The sequence below is a fragment of the Somniosus microcephalus genome, chromosome 11 (genome assembly GCF_052327205.1).
Source record: "Somniosus microcephalus isolate GS21.2 chromosome 11, FLI_Smic_1.0, whole genome shotgun sequence".
Taxonomy (NCBI): Eukaryota; Metazoa; Chordata; class Chondrichthyes; order Squaliformes; family Somniosidae; genus Somniosus; species Somniosus microcephalus.
In genome coordinates, this window is record NC_140997.1 from 196,802,850 (window position 1) to 196,826,607 (window position 23,758).

A 23,758-nucleotide genomic window follows, 5' to 3' on the forward strand; every position below is an offset into this window, starting at 1 on the left:
CAATCTGCTGCACTAGCCGGTTCATATACATTGCTCAGTAACAATCTTTCAGCCATTACAAGGCTGAAAGTGAGGCGACACCAGAGTTTCTCTATTAAGGAACTCCAAATCCATGCATTAGTAACATAATTAGATCATAACCCGGATAAATCCTATTAACAGTTGGAATGGCATTTACTGTTTTCTGTAATGTTAACTGTAGCTGAGAACTGTGGAGTGTAATATATTTTTATTTCGGACTGTGATTCGTTTTCTTATCTTCTTGCATATCCGATTGAGTGAAAGAGTCAGAGGCCAGAAGATTCGCAATAAAGAAGGGGTCAAAAGGCTCATCACAAATACATAGCAGCAAATATATATGTGGCTATCTAAAGTTTGATAGCATTAATTTTCCAACTTCATGCCCCTGGTGGGCATATTGGAAATTTGGGTGCGTGTTGTGCAAGGCTTCCTGACCATTGATTTAAATTTCCAATATACACTCCCAATTGCAAGGCTCCCCAGATAAACATGTTTGATGTGGCTTGTTGCAGGCAACAATGATGTACACATGGTAACACCAAAAAACTATGTGGTAAATTCAGCGAGGTCCCCCACTGCCTGCAATATTTTGAGATGGGCTGGTTGCATACGAGGACCCGCCAACAGTGTGAGGCCTCCTAAAATTTGGAAGTGATTGTGACACACTATGGGAATCATCCTGGAGGATTCAGATATATTGTGAGATGTGAAAAGGACAAGCATATGAGGTCAGTATCCAATCAGCACTTACCTGTAGTGTGAAAGCTGGACCCTGGTAGAGGCTGGATGCTTCGAAGTATAAATTGGCACATTTGGTTTAGATTCAGAGCTCTATTTAAGTTTAATGCTCTAAGGGTTTAAAAATACCTTCAAACAAGTTTGATAAACTTTGAAGATTTTCTAGCAATGGTTCTGATTTAAGTTTTGAGTTTGTAAATTTTTAAAACATTTTCAGGAAAATAATTTAGCTGAATCCTTTGAAACTTTAATCTGTAACTTTTGTTGTTGGTGTTTAGCTGAATAGAGTTAAAATTTGGGATTTCGTCAGAACGAAAGGTCATCGACCTGAAACGTTAACTCTGTTTCTCTCTTCACAGATGCTGCCTGACTTGCTGAGTATCTCCAGCATTTTCTGTTTTTAAAACATCCAAAGTTCAGTTCATGACAAGATGGCACAGAATAGAGAGGAACATACCCTAACTAGAGAAGGGTTTCGAAATTATGGGGTTAATTTTGAAGTGACAGCTTTCATCGGGTGGGAGGCGGGCAGATCGAGCCAGCCGCCCTGCCGATGGAAGTGGTCAGAGGCACAAACTATTTTCATGGTCGGGCCTCATTTGAATTCCATTGGTGAGCCACTCACACTTTTGGAGTAGCTAAGTGATTGGAGGGGTTGGGAAATCTGGCGGCTCCACGGCAGAGCCCAGCTGGTCCAGGCAAATAAAAGGAGGCGTGTGATCCTGGGGGATGACTGTGGAGGGTCAGGTATCAGGGTCTGCAGTGGTCCCTTTAAGGGCTTCTGGTTAGGCCACTCTACACCAAGTACCAATAGGTGGTGCATACATGTTGCATGTTCTGCCCATTGGTGCTTCAAAATTGCATCAGGGTCCTAATGACATTATAGGACCCTGATGTGTACTGGTGAATGAGGCTCCCACCTGTTTCGAGCAGGCACCTGGGCTTCTCATTTCAAGGCTCCTGCCTAAATGGTGATGACCTGGACATCAGCGGGTATGGGGTGATGAGTGCTACGCCACCATTTTCATTGTGCTACCACTGCAATCCCGACTGACAGGGGGATGAAAGTCTGCCCCTACAAGTGTTACATTCCCTTGACAAGGGCCATTCTTGGAGGTGAAACATTGTTGCATATTTGACCATGGAGAAAGTAGGGGAAGGTGAAGTTGCCAGCTCCCCCCAAGCTCAGGCTAGTACCACAAGCTCAGGCTAGTACCACTGAGTTATTATATCTGGTTCCCCCTTACTCACTTACTTAGTCCTGTACACATAAATATCATACACAGTTAGTATCTTGTAGTATGTCAGTTTTTTTGGAAGGTGTCTCTTGGAGCCAGTTGGAACAAGAGTCTTCCAACAGTGCTAGTGGCCCAGGACAAGACAGCAGCTCACAGGAGCCTGTGTCCCTCTCACCAATGTTTGCAAACACCAGCACAGCTACACACATCCTGCAGGATGATGGTATTGAGCTTCAGGAAATAGCGCTGGGTGAGTCACAGTGCACAGGTGAGAAGGAGCAAGTGGCGGCAGAGGAGGTAAAGGAGCTGGATGCTGGATGGCCACGTAGTTGTCACCAATGACTCGTCTACTTTGGGAAATATAGCAGTGCAGTGACATTGGGTGACTGTTGCTATTCAGTGGGAAAATAAATGAAATTACTGGCCACGCTGATCAAAGCGTCAGTCACCTGTTTGATACATATGTGGCCTGCATATTGGCTAGTATTTTAGATGATCCCTATTCTAGCCTGGGAGGAGGCAAAGGCAGACTAGCACTAGTCATCCCATTCCTAAGTTGGAAGTTTGCAACAGGTATGCTTGCAGCCGATGGCACAGCTGTGCAACTGCCTTGGTGCTGACCTAGAGCCTGTGAAGCCAGTTATTCTCACTCACTGTTAGGTAAATGTGCCAGCACCTACAGATATGATTGGTAGCATAACGGGAGGGGCAGGCAGTTGGCCTCTGGTGTCTGCTGATCCCCCCGGAAGGCCATCTTTAAATGTTGTAACTCTTAAACCATGAAATAGTACTATCAAGGTACTTCCAAATGAACTCCCATCATTAATTTTAAATTGTCCTGTCAAGTGTCATGGGACTCTATAACAAGCATTAGAATCCATTCCATGTGCGGGAGTGAACATTTGAATAGTAAAGACCCTTTTCCACGCCTTCTCTTCTTTTACCATTTTCCTGTTCTGCTGAACTCTGGTAAATGTTTCAATTACTGTGGGCTTCCCAATATTTTTTGCAAACAATGTTTTTGATTCCATAGAGATATTCTGATCATGCAATGATAACAAAAAAGAGCAAAAACAAAAATAACACAGGAAAAAGATAGTAAAGTAAAAAAAAATGAAAAAGGAAACATAAATTATATAAATAAAGTCTCTGTCCGTTTAAGTGTTCCTTTATTTATGGAGCTTCTCTCTTTGCTCACTGCAGCTGGGCTGAAAGAGGCCACAATGGGATCCAGTCATGAGTGACAAGAAATGTTTACATGTACTGTACATGCATTATCAACTTACTTAAATATTTAAATTTAGCTCTTGCACAAAATATGCAAGAACAATCTACCCAAGCATTAAGCCTAAACTAAAATTGTGGTGGGGGTGGTATTTCAGCATGAACCATGCTGAAACATGTGCCACCGAATTTCCTGTATCCTGGATGAATTGTACAGGTAGGAACGATGCTGCAACCCAGAAAATATACCCCACTGAAGCCATGATATGGCTTCTTAGAGTGCCATTATACTACAGATATCATTATCAGATCAATATCTGTACAGTGCAATGAATGGCCAGCAAAGCTGTGTTGCACTGTTGGGTGCTTGTCATTGGAGGATATATTGAATTCTGTGGGAAAATTGTACTGAGCATGTGTCTGGATGTATGTGCAAAGCTTCATTCCCTGGGCAGCTAACTGTTAATGTAAATAGAGAGCAGATGGACCACTGGCTATCTAATGGGCAGTTAAAATGTTCTACCTTTTATAAAGTTAAGAGCCGTGAGACTGTCAACTAGAGGTGATCTCAAACCTCCCAGCTTCAGTGCGCTCAGGAGTCAAATTGCTTCCTGATCCCCCCCAAGTTAAAATGCAGCTTTTGAATCACTGAAAACCATTTTGTATTGATGGGAAATGGATAGGAGAATGGCAGTCTTACATTATGGTCAGAGTTTGAACGTGGATGTAACACTTAAACTGTCTGCAGTCTTAGATGTTTAAGCTCCATTCAGAGCTGCCAGAGTAAGCCAACTGTTTGTCTGGAATTCCCTCCCTAAATCTCTCTGCCTCTCCACCTCCTCTTTTAAAGGAAAAAAATTTGCAGGGCTATGGGAAAGAGCAGGAGAGTGGGATTCATTGGATAGCTCTACCAAAGAGCTGGCACAGGTACAATGGGCCAAATGGCCTCCTTCTGTGCTGTATCATTCTATGATTCTATGAAGACCCTCCTTAAAACCCACCTCTTTAACCATGCTTTTAGTCACCCCTCAGAATATCTCCTTCTTTGGTTTGGCATGGGATTTTTTGTTGGATTATGCTTCTGTGATAATGTATCATTCAAATTTTCCCATGTATCTATCCTCTGCAGCTGAGCACTGCCTCCCCACCCTCAACCTTGTCCAAAGCCCTAAGTACAGCAATTGCTTCTCTAACGAACATTGTCACTGGGGCTTTAGAGACCTAGGGCTCCAATCTAGTCTCTGGAGCCAGGGGCTGGTATCTGCCAAGCCTCCATTGCTCACTGTCAGAACCCATTTCCACGTCTGGCTAAAAAGATGGGTCAGAGAGAGCAGCTAGCTTACCTTGGCTGCTCTGGTGGGGTGGTTAAACTTTTTCCTGCACTGCAAAGGTGTCCTAGTGTTCAAGGAGGTGACACCCATTGCCACAGCCACAAAGTGCATACTTTGTCCATAGCTTTTCCCTCCCGATCAGTATCTCCATTACAAGGACAGGCAGATCCAACTCCCTGAGGTTTGCCACTCATTTCTTCAATCTGGCTTCCATCCTTATCGTCCAGGTTGATGCTTCCTCCAGTGCTGCCATTGTATCTTTAAACAGCATCAGGTTTTATACCCTGCTGCTGCGCCAGTGTTCAGTATCACTCCCAGATGTTTTCCACTTCCCCTCCCCACACCCTGGCCCCCTTAGACCTCGGATGTCATCACTCCACACCCCTTACTCCCACTGGTTTACCCCTCCCACTGGTTTACCCCTCCACGTGTTTTCTTTCTTGCCCAATCCTCTAACTACTTCCTGCCAATTTGTGGCCTAACTCCCACCCTTCATTGTTCTCTGCCCCCACCCCAGCATATGTGAGGCATTGCAGGTTGTATCTACACAGCCTGCACACCTCTGCCTATTTAAAGTGGCTGACGTAGCAAGTTACGGTGGAGTTATCACCACTACCTGGAGACAGGCAAACATACTACTCTGCTTGATTTCTGATGGTGCTGTCAGAATTTCAGGTCCCTTTTATTTTAATATATATGATGTAGACATTCCACTACCGTCTTCAGTGTATTAAAGTCTAATGTTTCTCTACCAATACCATCATCAAGCCAAGAAAGATATGACTGTTTCCTAAATACTGTAGTTCTAATTAACTGTGAACGATTATCTATGTTACACCTGCAAATGAGCAAAGAAAAATCTCTAGAGGCCTAATATTAACCTTCATCATCAGCTTGGTACAAGAGAAAAAATATAAATGCTTTAATTAACCTGTTCCAAATTGCCAATAAATAGAATTTACATACTTTAGGCTATTAACGTATTATGGAACCCCTGGGACAGGACCAATTGTTGTGCCCTGTTCAGATCATTCATGTGGAATAGAATTCAAAAGAGTCGTGCTCTGTTTCTCATCACATTTTCCCCTAAATTAATAAGTGCTTGAAATATTCCAGCTGTATTGGCTTTGAATTGGCAGAAAGAACATGCACTGCATCCAGAAATGGATTTGCAGCTGTTCTGTTGAAAATGGTTTCAGGGGACACAGCTGTTCAGGTTTCTATTTAGATTTCTTTGAATATATAAGCACATAAATGTCCCTCGAAAATGACAATAGGGTAATTGCTCCCATATTTATCTGGGAACTAAAATTCTTGTACAGTCTGAAATGATTTTCTACTGAACTGATAAAAACTGCATGTTAGTCTGATCAAGTATAAAAAATAATTTAATTTATATTTCAGATTATTTCTAGTTTACTAATTACAATTTTCTATATTTGTTGTGCACAACATATGACCGTGGTCTTGTCTGTTAAAAACCGTGGGGTACTTTTTATGATTTTGTGCTCCCGATACAGAGCTTCACATGACAGGAGTTCATATTGGGAATTTGGGTGCAGAGGTCCGTGCTCCTGATCCACAGCCTGCATGGTTTCCATCCATTAAATAATGAATTCCTACCATGTGCTTCTGTCATACAAAGTTCTGTACCGGCAACGCTAAATTATAAAATCTACCCTTCTGAGCAATCCTTTGATGCAACAGAACACATTTGCATGTTTTGAAAACCTTGATAATAATTGAATCCGCAGAGCTTTGGAACAGACTTCTAAAATTGTCTCTATTAATGGTTTAAAAAAGATGCATTTCATAGGATTAGTAATGATGGAGATAAACACACACATGTATTACAAAAGAGATTAATTAAATGTAATTTAAACAGTTTGTTTTAAGCAATTTATTCTTCTAAGACAAGTGAACTGCTTTTTGTATGTAAGCTTATGTGACAAATTATGTTAATTATTTTGAATTTCTAGTTAAAAAAACGTTTTCTCCTATCATTCAGCTCCAGAGTATCTCTACCACTGTATAATTCTGGTTAATCATGCTGCACTCATGCCTCCGCTCCCACCACTCTTGAGGCAGACATGAAAAGGTTAAAAAGAAAACACTGTGACATAACTCTCTCCTGTAGATGCCCTACAACTGCACCAGTACAGATAAAGACTGGGCCATACATCTTCCCATGCTGCAGCTCAGCATTTTGGTATACTACTATGCTGCACTGCTGGACTAAACCTAAAAGATATTTTGGAGCTTAACATTTTTTTCCAAAATGTGCTAATTATTTGTTCTTCGAAAACATAACTGCTTTGGGGAGACACCAACACAGTCTTGCCTGCAATACAGTACACAAAAAGCACAGCCTCTATTATTTTTCCTTCTTAAATATCATCCCTGTGCTCCACCAGCATCCTTACCTCCCACTGGTACCAAGCATTACCCCAACCCATTGACCAACAAATTATATCTCTCTACCCCTCCCTCCATTCCCCCCCGCCATGCACCCCGAACCTCCCAAAATAAATACCCATGTATGAGGAATTGTACAGCTGTATAGGACTCCAATATACATTTCTGCAAATATTGTGTAAGTTGTTAGGTAGTCCGCATTATGTTACTCTGTATTATATCATGACCTGAGAAAGAAAGTCATTTGTTGCACAACTCAATATCCGTAAATTATTTGAAAAATTGATAAAATACCTCAATATACAATAAACAGTGTAATTCATTCTTAAATAGTTTGAAGTATAACTTTTTTTTACTCCAAATGGTTTTTTTTTCTTGGCTCATAGCTTCTCAATTCCACCTATTTTCCTTTTGCCATGTGGTTAAAAAACCTTGGACCAAATGTTTTCAATATCTTGGTTGATCTGTGGATTCTATAGTAACCCGGTTTTCACTGAAGAGAACCTAACATCCAGAGGGGTAGAACTGAAATCCAATCTAAAAAGCCCTCAACAATAGTCTAGAAGTGACAATTTATCACATATATCAACTACCATGTTACAGTATCAATCCTTGCTATTTTCAGCTTAAAGATATGTATCTGCCACAGCAGTCACACACTTTTGCTTCTCTAACATTTGGAAGAAGTATAAAATCATCAGAAATATGTCTAGGACCAGAAGAAATAACCTTTTCAAATCAGGCAGTTTAGGTTACAGCTCCCCCAAGGTACTTTGCAAAACCTATTACAACTATGCCTAGCTTTTGTCTTACTAAAATGACGGTATTGTTTTGTCATACACAGAATGCCTTTAGCAACGTATCTCTGTGGCTGCATAGTTCACATGTAGCTAGGACCTTTACTAAAGTGAGGTTACTGCAGAGTGTTCTGGATAGTAAAAGATAGAAAGGCTTCCGCAGGAACAGGATAGTAATTCCTGCAGTAAATGTAATACCATTTGTGGATTAAAATGATTATTCATGTGTGACAAGAAAGCAATTGTACAATTTTGTCACATTTTGCAATTTAGTAAACACAGCTATCGATTTGAAAAATACTTTTGAAATTCAACAAACTGATTACCAAAGGGGGCTTCCAAATACTTAGAATTCTGCTAATTACCATAAGAGAATGTGGACGATATCAGTTTTTACACAAAGCAAAATATAAATGAAATTAATCACTTTATCAATATTTAAAACCAGTACTAATTATGTGTGTATGGTATGAAGATTAAATCAACTAATATGAACATTAAAAAATCATAATAGACAAAAGACAGATAATGTATCTTAAATAGCAAATGAAAAACAGTTGAAGCCAGCAGACACTTTCAAAAATAAAAATAACTGACAGCACAACTAATAAAAGCAGTTTCAATGATAAAAATTCATAAACAGCTTCATTTGTTACTGTCAGTCATGTCTCTAAGAGCTATGATTCACTCCTGCTAGCACGGTGACCTTTGTCATGCTTGAATAAACTGCTCCCCTGCAGTGCACTGACTGAGCTAACTGAAGAATGGCACTCTGACTGAGTAGCCAGATGGGGCAGCTTTGCTTCATTATTTGTGTCTCTGAACTGGAAATTGCAACAGAAGGATTCATTACTATTGGGAGCAGCTCTGCAAAGCTCGTCTGATTTATTAGGGCATAAACTGCTGTAGAGACTATTATGAGACCTAAGCACTCTGTAAGGTCTATGAACTGCATGAGGAAATAAGCATTAGTAACAAAGGATATCAGTCTTCTATCTTAACAGGTTGATTATGTCGGGTATGAATAACCCATATTCAATAAATATGATGGTATAGATATTGTGTATTAATAAACTCCTTAAAATTTGAGTCTTAAATGTATACAACTATGACTCATGAGAACGAGGACTAGGAATCCACAATTATAAAAGTGTACAGTTGACTAACTGCATCCATAACTGATTAGAATCATTTTGCTTAATTTTCAGTCATCAGTACAATCCCAACATCTCCCCTGTAAAATTGTATTTTCTCTCTAGCACCTCCATTCCACTGGCAGTTCTCTGTTTATGGATTCATGCCTGCTTAAAGTGGACTTCACTCCTTGCTTTTTATTTTTATTTTTTCCCCTCACATTTAACTTCAGCTGAGAGTGGAGGTGCTCACATACCTTTTTATGGCTGGTGTCAATACTGCTCCCTGATTGGCCAGCAAATTATGTTCTCCAGAATGGTACTGACCTTGGCAGCTTTGTCTCTTGCTTTCCTTTTGTCTAATATGGACATTCTGCTGTCACACAGTGTCTCATGCAGCAGCCTGACCAAGCACTGATTAAACCTGATCAATGAGGGAAGACAAGTTCAAATATCATTCGAAAGTGGGATTCAAACTCACTCTACTACCAGATCTAGCAGGCTGCCCAAGGGAATTGAAGTGAAACTGAAACTCATTTAATTTAGAAATACTAGTCATCACATAGGTGAAGCTTTTACATCTCCTGGGCTATACCTAAATCCAGGTGTCAGACACAATTCTGCATAAGGTATATGCTTAAATAGGTGTTGCACAATTTGGGAAACAAATACAATCCATGCTTGTTTAGTAAATAATATTTTACTTCACAAAATTATTCACTTATTCCAAATTCACAATTAAGTATTCTATTTTCTAGTCTAAACTTTATTTTTTTGTGTAAGGTTTTGCCAATTCTTTATACCTTCCAATTTAAGGGTTTCCCTGGGCCTTACACCACAGCCTTGCTCAGAGGTTGGACAGGCAATCTTCTTGAAGGTGTGCACAATGTCTCTCTTGTTGGTCAATTGCTGGATTGCAAGAGCATCCTTTGGCGAGTCACCTTCTGATTTTCTCTCTTTACTGTGAAGATTTGTCTGACCTCCCTGCACATTCTTTCCCTGACAGTGCACCTAAGATCAGAAACTTCCTATGTGTAAATGTCATGCTTACCCCTTTGTGGGCAATATATTGCGCCACTTTTTTAACGAAAGACTCTCTAAAACGTAGACTTTTGTACAGCTGTTTACGGATTTGAACTTATTTATGGCAGGCAGTTTGTGAAAATACTAAGGAAGTGAATTTCTACGTGGCGAGTTGCGCTGCTACATCTTTGGAAAAAGATTTGCCCCTGTCGGTGGTCAAAAGAGGTAGGCCCCGATTTTCGGCTTGTGTGGGAAATGGTCGGGTTTCCCCGAATGTGGGGTTTCTGACACACATAAAAAAGTGTCAGCCAGCTCCACACAATTTTCCCTCAAGTGGCCAATTAATTCCCAGCATGTGGGAAGCCTTGCTAATTGTCCAATTCCAGTCAGAAATCCCCACAGTATGATGTCATCATTTGTGGTGCTTTCAAGGTCCATAGCAAGCACAGCATCCTCTGAAGGCTTCCAAACGAACCATACAGGATAGCAGAGGAGCCTGCAGCAGCTGTGGGCAGTGCCAGACCCCGAGCTGCCTCCAAATTCGACGAGGCTTCACTGCAGGCATTATTAGATGGGGTTAGGGCCCACAGGGAGGTCCTCTTCCCTAGGTCAGGGAGGAAGAGGCCTCCCACTGAGACCAATGCTGCATGGATGCAGATGTCAGCAGATGCCAACTCGCTGGGAGTCACCAGAAGAACCTTGGCATTACATCCCTAACTCCTTCCTTTACTCCCCCACAGTACCATCCAGAGCCCCCGTCCTCACTGTGGAGGAGGAATAGGCTGTGCAGCCAGACTCCTCAGAGGAAGCTCCAACCTCTGAGGGCACAGCGTCAGCAGAAGTAAGTGCACCCAGCACCAGCGCAGACACTCACATCTCGGGGGGACCTTCGGGACGTAGAGTAGTGTTGTCACCTGGTGTTTCACAGCTCACAAGTGAGCCTCAGCAGATTCTGGAGACAGGGACAGCAGTGGAGAGTCCTCGTCGGAGGGTGCAGGACTCTGCCAGCTCAGCTCAGCTGCACTGCATGTCGACCCTCTGCCTCTGGGTCCATCCGCAAGAGAAGAGGTGATGGATCTCCATGCACAGATGCAGGAGTCTCTGGCAGGTTTTGTCTCCAGGGTCGCTGCGAGTGTGGAGCGAATGGAGGAGTCCATAGCGACCATGAGCAGAGCCTTTGTGGAGTCATTGGCGCATGAACGCATCACCATGGAAAGGTTGGCAACCTCCATGGAGGAGATAACTTGCCAGGGTACGGAAAACATGGTGAGTGCTCATAAGAGAATGACATCTCTTGAGGAGCGTTGGCCATCTGTTGAACAGAGAAACCAGATCTTCATGGAAGTCCTTCTGAGTAGGACTGCCAGTGCAGAAACGGGTCCCCATGGCCCCCTAAAGTGCAGCAAGGTGCTCTCAAGCCACTTCCAAGTGCTGGCCCCTTCTGGCCTGTGAAGCTTCAGGTGAGTGAGCAGCAGCCTGGTGCTCCTGGTGCTCATCCTGCTGTTCCTGGTTCTGTGGCTGCCACCTCTGCTGCCGGAAGTCCTCTAATGGCAAGAAGGGAAGGAAAAAAAGGCACCCCATGCTTCTCGTAGATGCCTCCGCTGAGGAAGCGCTGAGTGAGGGTGGCGAGAGGGGCTTCCCAGGAGATCGTATTGGAGAAGTGTGTGAGGCTCCAACCTTCCACAGCTGTACCTAAGCCTTGAAGAAGTAGCCCCAAACCTGCAACAACAAGGTCCTTCAAAATACAAGTGCTGGCCCTTTAAATCGCAGCTTCTCCTGACCTGCAGCTGACAGCAAGCAGGCAGGCAAGCTTCACGCCAGGTCTCAGCAGCGGGGTTCACCGCAGGCGAGTTTCAGGTGGGGAAAGCCCCAAAGTCACAGCAGCCCTGGAAAATCGACTTCAACAAGGTGATTATTGGTAATTAGTGTGCCGACGACCAGTCCTGCCAGCGGCGGCCGGGACTGAAGCGGGGCGCGGGGAAACGGCGGTCCGAAAGTCGGATGGGGCGGGGAATCAGGCGTGGGGGGGGGGGGTCCCGACCCGCTTTTTCGCCGATTTTCGGCCCCCAGCCGCATGAAAAGCCGCCCGACGCCGGCCAGAAAATTAACCCCGTACTGTTCATGAGTGCTTCTGGGTCAGCTGATTTGCGTACCCATTGCAGTAATGATTGGCATTAATCCCATGTAAAAAATGGATGTAAACTGATGGAGTGTATGGAAAATAGAGTGGAGCCTTTAAAAAGACTGTTGAATCTGCACACTTCAGCAGCAGACTAGGGGACAACTAGGTAAGGAAGGAGCAGTGCTTGACTCACTTAGATGACTTTAAGCTAACTTCACTATATGTCTCATTAATCTTTTTTCTCATACTTTTCATGAATGTCTACAGCAGGACCATCTAGGGAAGAGCATGGCACCCAAGCACAGAAGAATAACACAGAATTTTTCTGACTTGACCTCCAAGCCCTCCTTGATTAAATTGAATTAAGGAGGCACTCTGGGCGTCCTTGCCAACAAGCCTGCCAGGAATCTCATTCGTGCTATCTTGAGGAAGGTGGCGCTAGCATCCAGTGCCAACTCTCTCACTTCCTGAATTGCCGACCAGTGGCACAAGAAGTGCAACAACCTCATCAGAGCAGGCAAGGTAACACACCAGACATTTTCCATTTTTTTCAAGATTACGGGGCCAGGGATGCAGAAGCTGGGAGTGAGGGAGATCAGGGTACAGGGCCTGGAGTGGGGGAGATCGGGGATGGGAGATTAGGGGTCAGGACCAGGAGCGGGGAAGATTGGGAGTCAGGGCCAGGAGCGGCGGCGACGTGGGAAGAGGAGAGTGACAGCAATGGGTGGGGGTGGGAAGGAGCGTCAACGACCATTGGTTCCTTTAATGTGGGGTCGGGAGGAGCACAGGGAAAACCAATCTTGGAGAAGGGACCTCAAAACAGGCGATAGGCTCCTTATTTGTAAAGGAAGTGTTTCAGACTTGGGTAAAGGACAATGTATTTTTTGCCCTTACCCAATATGGCAGGCGGCGCACTTCCAGACGGAAATGTACACACACTTCCTGCCCGCCATATTGGGGCCTTAGTAGTCCGAGTGGAACCCAAACAACGGGAGCTGTGCGGGCCAATTTCTAGGCCTATAATTACTTCTTATTGGTAAGAAAGAAATTGCACACATTTCAATTTATATAAGTATCTCCAACAAGATTTGAAAAATCGGCTTAGTACCTTCCAATCATCATATGACTTAAGACATTCTTTTTATTTCATAAAGAAGCACAGTGATGTGGTTTCACCAGCTAATCACATACCAGCACATGGAAGACATCATGTGGTGTGACATAAAATAACAGTTTTATCGTTCTCCTTCATTTGCATATGTTCTCATTCTTCCCCTTTGCCTCACTGTTTGCATTTCTCCAGCATTCCTGCCTTTCCATAAAAGCAAAAAAACTCAACCAAAAAAGATTCGAGATTTTATGCAGCCAACAATGACACCAAGCATAGGATAAGTGATTAATAATGTCTAGTTTAAATGTAGGTTAATTAGTAGCTTCGTTTATGAAATAATTGTTTCTCCCTCCAGGGGAAAATTTCCTCTCTCGCACATTTATCCTATCACCCAAGTCATGACGATTTTGTTTGCACTCAGCTTTACAACTAGTTCATACACTAATTTGTATGTTAGTGTTAATGGAGCATGTTAATGCACTGTCACTGCATTAGTGGTGCTTTTGCTTGTTAAGGACATGTCAAGGAGAGGAGAGCTTTTCCCTAAAGTCCTAAGGTTTGACAATTAACAAAACGGGATAATGGGCCAGAAATTGCTGCAATGGCAGGTTTGGCGGCAAACGATGTTAATTGGACACTTAAATGTTAACCATTGACATTGCACTATATTTGCGCCACAAATTGTTGCAACCTTGATCTGATAACAGTGCAGCGATGCCAATGTTGCATCTGTGACCTCGTGAATGTCGTGCCCAATGGCTTCACCATTGGAAGGAAAGGATAGAGAAAGAAACAGCGTAAAAGACAGAAGTAAATAGGGAAATTTGAGTCAAATGAAATAAAGAGACAGAAAGAGGTATAAAGAGAGGGAGAGAAAGGAATTGGATTAAAAGAGAGAAAAAATAGACAGAAAGGAAAAGTAAGAGAATTTTTAAAAAAGAAGCAGAGAAAGAGAGCATTATAACATAGTTGTGTTTGGAAATTGCTGTATTGGACCTTGAGAAGTTAATAAATGAATGGCAGGGTATGTGTGCGTTCTTGACCCATGAAGTGTAGAACCAGCGGCACCGTCCAGCATGATCAGTAACAGTGGAAAACCCAGTGGATATGTCATTGCACTGTGTTCATAGGAACCTCTAGAAACAATTTAATACCTGCGAGAGTGAGACTCCACAGCTTCACTGATCCCTCTTTTGACCTCCAAGATTGATTGTCATGTCAGGACCAAAAATCACGTCATTAACAGGGTCCTCTATGACATTAATTGCCAGCCCTAAATGGCTGTGGCAGGAATAATTCCTAATAATGTCATAAATTCAGCAATTTCAGGATCACCATTACGTTCAGTGGGGAGCCTCACGGTGAGAAGGGACTTTTATCAGCTTTGGCAATGCTAATGGCAGAGTGACGCAAATCGGCCAGCAATTTGTGGAGAACCAGAACTCATAGTGTATCTCTATCACTCTACAAATTGTTGGATATTTTATGAATTAATAATAGTGAGCAAAGTTAATTCGTCATTTTAATGACATGACTTCCCAGCAATTTCTGGCCCAGAGACAACTGTTCAGATGTGGCATTCCAGCAGTGGAATGGAAGGATCTGTAAAGTTGCCTGAACAGAGCAAATGGGAATATTGTGACTTCATTTTATTTGTAATGACCAGCTTAAAGGTTCCATGCTGAATTTCCATCTTTGTTTGAGGCTCCGATCACAGCCATAAAAACTGGGCTGTGAGAAGCCCTGGACATGGCCTGCTGAAGTAGACTTCTTAAAGGGAGATGATAATTTCTGCTGCAGGTAAGTTTTTTTTTCTGCTTTCAACTTTGTCTTGGCGTAGTTTGTTTCATGCATTAGTTGGTTTGGCTGGGTAGTCCTGCATTTTTGCGCTCTTTCCTGATGGACCTTTCTTTCATGATTCTCAGTTACTGCTGGCATTTGAACTGCAGCATGCAAGGAGGTAGGGTGGATATTCCTTTGGTGGTTCTGACCATGTTGCACTATTGAGATGAGGAAGGGCATTTCACGAAGGGCCAAGAAATGCAGGTGTAAAGGTATCCGAGGTGTTTTGGCCATACCCATCAAGACTTGAGATCATTATTTATAGAACACTCTAAATGTTTCCTCGAGGAGGCCTGACTTATTTGCAGTTTTTTTTATTTGTTCATGGGATTTGGCCATCGCTAGCGAGACCAGCATTTATTGCCTATCTGAAGTGCCCTTGAGAAGGTGGTGGTGAGCCGCCTTCTTGAACCACTGCAGTCTGTGTGGTGAAGGTACTCCCATAGTGCTGGTAGGGAGGGAGTTCCAGGATTTTGACCCAGCGACGAAGGAGGAATAGCAATGTACTTCCAAGTCAGGATGGTGTGTAACTTGGAGGGGAACTTGGAGGTGATGGTGTTTCTATGTGCCTTCTGCCCTTGTCCTTCTAGCGGTACAGGCTGCAGGTTTGAGAGGTGTTGTTGAAGAAATCTTGGCAAGTTGCTGCAGTGCATCTTGTAGATGGTACACACTGCAGCCACGGTGTGCTGGTGGTGGAGGAAGTGAATGTTTAAGGTGGTGGATGGGGTGTCAATCAAGCAGGCTGCTTTGTCCTGGATGGTGTCGAGCTTCTTGAGTGTTGTTGGAGATGCACTCATCCAGGCAAGTGAAGGGTATTCCATCTTGTGCCTTGTAGATAGTGGAAAGTCTTTGGGGAGTCAGGAGTTGAGTCACTCGCCGCAGAATACCCAGCCTCTGACCAGCTCTTATAGTCACAGTATTTATGTGGCTGGTCCAGTTAAGTTTCTGGTCAATTGTGACACCCATCTTATTGATGACGGTGAATTCAGTGATGGTAATGCCGTTGAATGTCAAGGGGCAGTGGTTAGACGCTCTCTTGTTGGAGATAGTCATTGCCTGGCACTTGTGTGGCACGAATGTTACTTGCCACTTATCAGCCCAAGCTTGAATGTCATCCAGGTCTTGCTACATGTGGGCACGGACTCCTTCCTTATCTGAGGAGTTGCGAATGGAACTGAACACTGTGCAATCATTAGCGAACGTCCCCACTTCTGGCCATATGATGGAGGTAAGGTCATTGATAAAGCAGCTGAAGATTGTTGGGCGCTGGACACTGTCCTGAGGACCTCCCGCTGCAATGCCCTGGGGCTGAGATGATTGGCCTCCAAAAACGACAACCATCTTATTTTGTGCTAGGTATGGCTCCAGCCAATGGCGAGTTTTCCCCCTAATTTCCATTGACTTCAATTTTACTAGGGCTCCCTGATGCCACACAATGTCAAATGCTGCCTTGAGGTCAAGGCAGTCACTCTCACCTCACCATGGAATTCAGCTCCTTTGTCCATGTTTGGACCAAGGCAGCAATGAGATCTGGAGTCGAGTGGTCCTGGCGAAACCCAAACTGCATATCGGTGAGCAGGTTATTGGTGAGTAAGCGCCGCTTGATTGCACTGTCGATGACACCTTCCATCACTTTGCTGATGATTGAGAGTAGACTGACGGGGCTGTAATTAGCCGGATTGGATTTGTTCTGCTTTTTGTGGACAGGACATACCTGGGCAGTTTTCCACATTGTCGGATAGATGCCATGTTGTAACTGTACCAGAACAGCTTGGCTAGTTCTGGAGCAGAGGTCTTCAGCATGACAGCCGGGATGTTGTTGCAGCCCATAGCCTTTTCTGTATCCAGTGCACTCAGCATTTCTTGATATCACGTGGAGTGAATCGAATTGGCTGAAGACTGGTGGGGACCTCAGGAGGAGGCCGAGATGGACCATCCACTTGGCACTTCTGGCTGAAGATAATTGCGAATGCTTCAGCCTTGTCTTTTGCACTCACGTGCTGGGCTCTGCCATCATTGACGATGGGGATGTTCATAGACCCTCCTCCTCCCGTTAGTTGTTTAATGGTCCACCACCATTCATGACTAGATGTGACAGGACTGCAGAGGTTTGATCTGATCCGTTGATTGTAGGATCTGTCTATAACAAGCTGTTTCCGCTATTTAGCATGTATGTAGTCCTGTGTCGTACCTTCACCAGGTTGGCACTTAATTTTTAGGTACGCCTGGTGCTGCTCCTGGCATGCTCTTCTACACTCCTCATTGAACCAGGGTTGGTCCTCTGGCTTGATGGTAATGGTAGAGTGAGAGATATGCTGGGCCATGAGGTTACAGATTGTGATGGAATACAATTTTACTGCTGCTGATGGCTCACAGTGCCTCGTGGATGCCCAGTTTTGAGCTGCTAGATCTGTTCTGAATCTATCCCATTTAGCACGGTTGAAGTGCCACACAACACGATGGTGGGTGTCCTCAGGGTGAAGACGGGCTTCATCTCCACAAGGACTGTTCGGTGGTCACTTATAGCAATACTGTCATGAACAGATGCATCTGCGACAAATAGATTGGTGAGGGCGAGGTCAAGTAGGTTTTTCCCTCGTGTTGGTTCTCTCACCACCTGCCACAGGCCCAGTCTGAAAGCAATGTCCTTCAGGACTCGGCCAGCTCGCTCAGTAGTAGTGCTACTGAGCCACTCTTGATGATGGACACTGAAGTCCCTCACACAGAGTCCCCCCACTCTGCTTCACAGACAGGCTGCCACAGAGTTATGCCACATGCTGCAGGATTGCCTACATAGCAATCAATGAACAGATCAGGGACAGTTCTTCCTGTAGAAGTCAAAGTTAAAACAGCATAAAACTTTCATGCTACTGGATGTTTCCAAGCCACCCAGGGAGACATCTACCACATTAATCAATATGCTGTGCACACATCTATCAAGCAAGCGATAAAGGCTATATTTTCAAGGGACAACACCTTTATCATTTTTCCTGTAGAAAGGAGGCATCAGCCTGACATTAACACAGGTTCCCAGAGTCCAAACCATTGCAAATGGTACTTATGTAGGCATCAGGGCATTTCATATTCTTCAAAACAAAAGGGTTGCACTCATTCAGTGTTCAATTGGTTTCTGGCTGCAGAAACATCATCACGCATGTCAGTGGCTGTTGTCCAGGAAAAGAAGAAAGAAGAACTCGTATTTATGTAGCACATTTCACATCGATGTCCCAAAGTGCTTATACAATCATAGAACAGTACAGCACAAAAGGAGGCCATTCAGCCCATTGCGTCTTTGCTGGCTCTTTCGAAGAGCAGTCCAGTTAGTCCCACTCCCCCGCTCTTTCCCCATATCCCTGCAATTTTTTCTCCTTTAAGTATTTATCCAATTCCCTTTTGAAGGCTACTATTGAATCTGTATCCACCACCCTATCAGCCAGTGCATTCCAAATCCTAACCACTCATTGCATAAAAACATTTTTCCTCAAGTCGCCACTGGTTCTTTTGCCAATCACCTTAAATCTGTGCCCTCCAGTCATCGACCCTTCATCCATTGGGAACAGTTTCTCTTTATTTACTCTATCTAAATCCTTCAGGATTTTAAACACCTCTAACAAATCTCCTCTTAGTCTCTGCTGCTCGAAGGAGAACAACTCCAACTTCTCTAGTCAATCCACGTTACTGTAATTCCTCATCCCTGGAACCATTCTAGTAAATCTCTTCTGTACCCTCTCCAAAGCCTTCACATCCTTCCTAAAGTGTGGTGCCCAGAATTGGACACAATACTCCAGCTGGGGCCGACTAATGTTTTATATAGGTTTAGCATAACTTCCTGGCTTTTGTACTCTCTGGGCAGGATTTTCATTGGGCCGTGGAGGCGGGATTGGAGGCGTGCAGGGGGTTAAAATCCCGAAATCGGGGGGCACGAACCCATCCTGCCCCCAACCCGCCTCCATGCCAGTTTCAAAGGAGGCGGGTACCCGACCTGTGCTGGGAGCCGCCTCCCCGAGGCGGGAAGGGGATTAGTGCCAATTAACTGCCTGTTAACAGGTAGTTAACAGGCAGCTTTTAGCCTAATCCCTATTTTCATTCTTGAAGTGTGGGATTCCCGACGGCTCCAAACCACGGCAAGTTAGTGATGCGGGACATCGGGCTGAAGGGCTTGGAGGGGTCGAGGTGTCCGGTGTTCAGGTGAGTGATGGGTGCATGAATGCAGAGGTAAGTGTGTTTGGTGTGTTTAAAGTGCTTAAAGAAGTTTTACTTACCTTTACAGCCTTCCTTCCTTCAGGTCTCGGGAGTCCCTCATCTCACCGGCACAGAAAGTAGACTGGCCGCGATCTGTCAAAAATTGCAGCATTCTGCTGTCTGTTCCAGAGAGATCTCTAAATCATCCTGAGAGGAAGGAATTAACTTTGAGTACAGATTGTCAGTGTTTGACAGCTTCAAACAGCTGTCAAACGCTGATATTTCATCTGGCAAAAGGTCTTGACAGATGAAATATCAATCTGTGACGTCACCTGTTGCCGGGGGCCCTTAATTGGCCTGCTGAGCCCACTGGGCGGGCTCAACAAGGTCAATCAAGTCAAATTTGCGTGGGTTGGCTACAACTTGATGGAGGCGGGACTACAACCCCGAAAGTTGTAGTCCCGTCTCCTACCCGCCGCCTCAATGAAAATCCAGCCCCCTGCCTCTATTTATAAAGCCCAGGATCCCAGATGTTTTATTAACTGCTTTGTGAACCTGTCCTTCCACTTTCAAAGATTTGTGCATAAGCACCCCGCAGGTCTCTCTGTTCTTGCACCCCCTTTAAAATTGTACCATTTAGTGTGTATGGTCTCTCCTCATTCTTCCAACCAAAATGTGTCACCTCACACTTCTCTGCATTGAATTTCATCTGCTATGTGTCTGCCCATTCCACCAGCCTGTTTATGTCTTCTTGAAGTCTATTATTATCTTCCTCACTGTTTAATACACTTCCAAGTTTTGTGTCATCTGCAACTTTCGAAATTGTGCCCTGTACCCCCAAGTCCAAATCACTAATGTATATCAAAAACAGCAGTAGTCCTAGTTCTGAACCTTGGGGAATGCCACTGTATACCTCCCTGCAGTCTGAAAAACAGCCATTCACCACAACTCTCTTTTTTATCCCTTAGCCAATTTTGTACCCATGCTGCTACTGCCCCTTTTATCCCATGGACTTCAATTTTGTTAAAAGCCTATTATGTGGTACTTTATCAGACACCTTTTGAATGTCCATATACACAACATCAACTGCACTGCCCTCATCCACCCTATTTGTTATCTCATCAAAAAACTCAATCAAGTTAGTCAAACACGATTTGCCCTCAACAAATCCATGCTAGCTCTCCTTTATTAGTCCATGCTTGTCCAAGTGGCTGTTAATTTTTTCCTGGATTATTGTTTCTAAAAGCTTCCCCACCACCGACGGTAAACTGACTGGCCTGTAATTGGCAGGTTTATCCTTCTCCCCTTTTTTGAAGAAGGGTGTAACATTTGCAATCCTCCAGTCCTTTGGCACCACCCCTGTATCTAAGGAGGATTGCAAGATTGTGGCCAGCACCTCCACAATTTCTACGCTTACTTCCCTCAGTAACCTAGAATGCGTCCCATCCAGATCGGGTGACTTATCTACTTTAATTACTGCCAGCCAGCCTAGCACCTCCTCTTTATCTATTTTTATCTCATATAAACATACCAGGTTATTTAACAATCAGGAAAGACAGGCAGGAAGGTAGGGGAGGGGAGGTGGGGTGGCTATGTTAATAAAGGAAGGAATCACTATAATACAGAGAAATGATATTGGGTCAAAGGAGCAGGATAGTGAAACAGTTTGGGTGGAGATAAGGAATAATAAGGGGAAAAAAACACTAGTGGGCGTAGTCTATAGGCCTCCGAACAGTTGCAACTCTGTTGGACGGAGTATTAATCAGGAAATAGTTGAGGCTTGTAATAAGGGAACAGCTATAATTATGGGGGATTTTAATTATCATATTAACTGGACAAATCAAATTGGGCAGAGCAGCCTTGAGGATGAGTTCATTGAGTGTATTAGGGATGGGTTTCTTGAGCAGTATGTAACTGAACCGACCAGGGGGCAAGCAACTTTAGATTTGGTCCTGTGTAATGAGACAGGATTAATTAAAAATGGAATGAGTAACCATAACATGGTTGAATTCCATATTCAATTAGAGGGGGAGAAGGTTGGATCTCAAACAAGCGTGCTGAGCTTGAATAAAGGAGACTATGAAGGTATGAGAGCGGAATTGATTAGAGTGGACTGGGAAAATAGATTAAAGGATAAGACGGTACATGATCAGTGGTGTACATTTAAGGAGTTATTTTACAACTTCCAAAAAATATATATTCCACTGAGGAAAAAAGGGTGTAAAAGAAAAGATAGCCATCCGTGGCTAAGTAAAGTAATTAAGGAAAGTATCCGACTAAAAACAAGGGCATATAAGGTAGCCAAATCTAGTGGGAGGATAGAAGATTGGGAAGTCTTTAAAAGGACAGCAAAAAATAACTAAAAGATTGATTAAGAAAGGGAAGATAGATTATGAAAGTAAATTAGCAAAAAATATAAAAACAGACAGCAAAAGTTTCTATAGTTATATAAAAAGAAAAAGGGTGGCTAAAGTAAATGTTGGGCCCTTAGAGGATGAGACCGGGAAATTAATGGTGGGAAACATGGAGATGGCAAAAACGCTGAACAAATATTTTGTATCAGTTTTTACAGTAGAGGACACTAAGAATATCCCAACACTGGACAAACAGGGGGCTCGAGGGGGGAGGAGCTAAATACGATTAAAATCACTAAGGAAGTGGTACTTGGTAAAATAATGGGACTCAAGGCGGATAAATCCCCTGGACCTGATGGCTTACATCCTAGGGTCTTGAGGGAAGTGGCGTTAGGGATTGTGGATGCATTGGTAATAATTTTCCAAAACTCCCTGGACTCAGCAAAGGTCCCGGCAGATTGGAAAACTGCTAATGTAACACTCTTATTTAAAAAGGGTAGTAGGCAGAAGGCTGGAAACTATAGACCTGTTAGCCTAACATCTGTGGTTGGTAAAATGTTAAAGTCCATTATTAAGGAGACAGTAACGGGACATTTGGATAAACATAATTTAATTGGACAAACTCAGCATGGCTTCATGAAGGGGAAGTCATGTTTGACAAATTTGCTTGAGTTCTTTCAGGAAGTAACATACAGGGTGGACAAAGGGGATCCAGTGGACGTAGTGTATTTAGACTTCCAAAAGGCATTTGACAAAGTGCCACACATAAGATTATTGCTCAAGATAAAAAGTCACGGGATTGGAGGTAATATTCTGGCATGGGTGGAGGATTGGCTCTCTAACAGAAAGCAGAGAGTTGGGATAAATGGTTCGTTCTCAGACTGGCAATCAGTAACTAGTGGTGTTCTGCAGGGGTCAGTGCTGGGTCCCCAACTCTTTACAATCTATATTAACGATTTGGAGGAGGGGACCGAGTGTAACATATCAAAGTTTGCGGATGATACAAAGATGGGACGGAAAGTAGTGAGTGAGGAGGACATAAAAAACCTGCAAAGGGACATAGACAGGCTAAGTAAGTGGGCAGAGATTTGGCAGATGGAATACAATACTGGAAAGTGTGAGGTTATGCACTTTGGCAGGAAAAATCATAGAGCAAGTTATTATCTTAATGGCAAGAAACTGGAAAGTACTGTAGTACAAAGGGATCTGGGGGTCCTGGTGCACGAAACTCAAAAAGTTAGTATGCAGGTGCAGCAAGTGATCAAGAAGGCCAATGGAATGTTGGCTTTTATTGCTAGGGGGATAGATTATAAAAACAGGGAGGTATTGCTGCAGTTGTACAAGGTATTGGTGAGACCGCACCTGGAATACTGCATACAGTTTTGGTGTCCATACTTAAGAAAAGACATACTTGCTCTCGAGTCAGTACAAAGAAGGTTCACTCGGTTAATCCTGGGGATGAGGGGGTGGTCATATGAGGAGAGGTTGAGTAGATTGGGACTCTACTCATTGGAGTTCAGAAGAATGAGAGGCGATCTTATTAAAACATATAAGATTGTGAAGGGGCTTGATCGGGTGGATGCGGTGAGGATGTTCCCAATGATGGGTGAAACTAGAACTAGGGGGCATAATCTTAGAATAAGGGGCTGCTCTTTCAAAACTGAGATGAGGAGAAACTTCTTCACTCAGAGGGTGGTAGGTTTGTGGAATTTGCTGCCCCAGAAAGCTGTGGAAGCTACATCATTAAATAAATTTAAAACAGAAATAGATAGTTTCCTAGAAGTAAAGGGAATTAAGGGTTACGGGGAGCGGGCAGGAAATTGGACATGAGTCTAGGTTCAGAATGGTCATGGCCCTGTGGGTAGTGGAGTGGGCCCAGGGGCCGTGTAGCCTGGTTCTGCTCCTACTTCTTGTGTTCTAATTCTGTGTTAGATTTCAGGAGATGGTTTTATTCCTGTTCCTGGCTGGGTGGAGATCGCCTTTACAGAAGGTAAGTACTGTAGAAAATGTAGGGACAGTGATCTCCTGGGCGAGTTTCGATTGCCTAGATGGGTCGGAGAGGATTTTTCCTCCCAAATTGGCCATTGGGTTTTTTATCTGGTTTTTCACCTCTCCCAGGAGATCACATGGGTTCGGGAGGGATGTAGAGTGATAGTAGATTTGAGGTTAGGATCAGATCAGCCATGATCTTATTGAATGGTGGAGCAGGCTCGAGGGGCCGATTGGC

General features: G+C 43.7%; 1 protein-coding gene across 1 annotated transcript in view; it reads right to left on the bottom strand.

Annotated features, from left to right (window-relative positions):
• The window catches only part of cacna2d3a (calcium channel, voltage-dependent, alpha 2/delta subunit 3a), a 1,196,772-nt gene that overhangs the window by 414,954 nt on the left and 758,060 nt on the right, over positions 1 to 23,758 (bottom strand). The gene's annotated exons all lie outside the window — the stretch shown is intronic.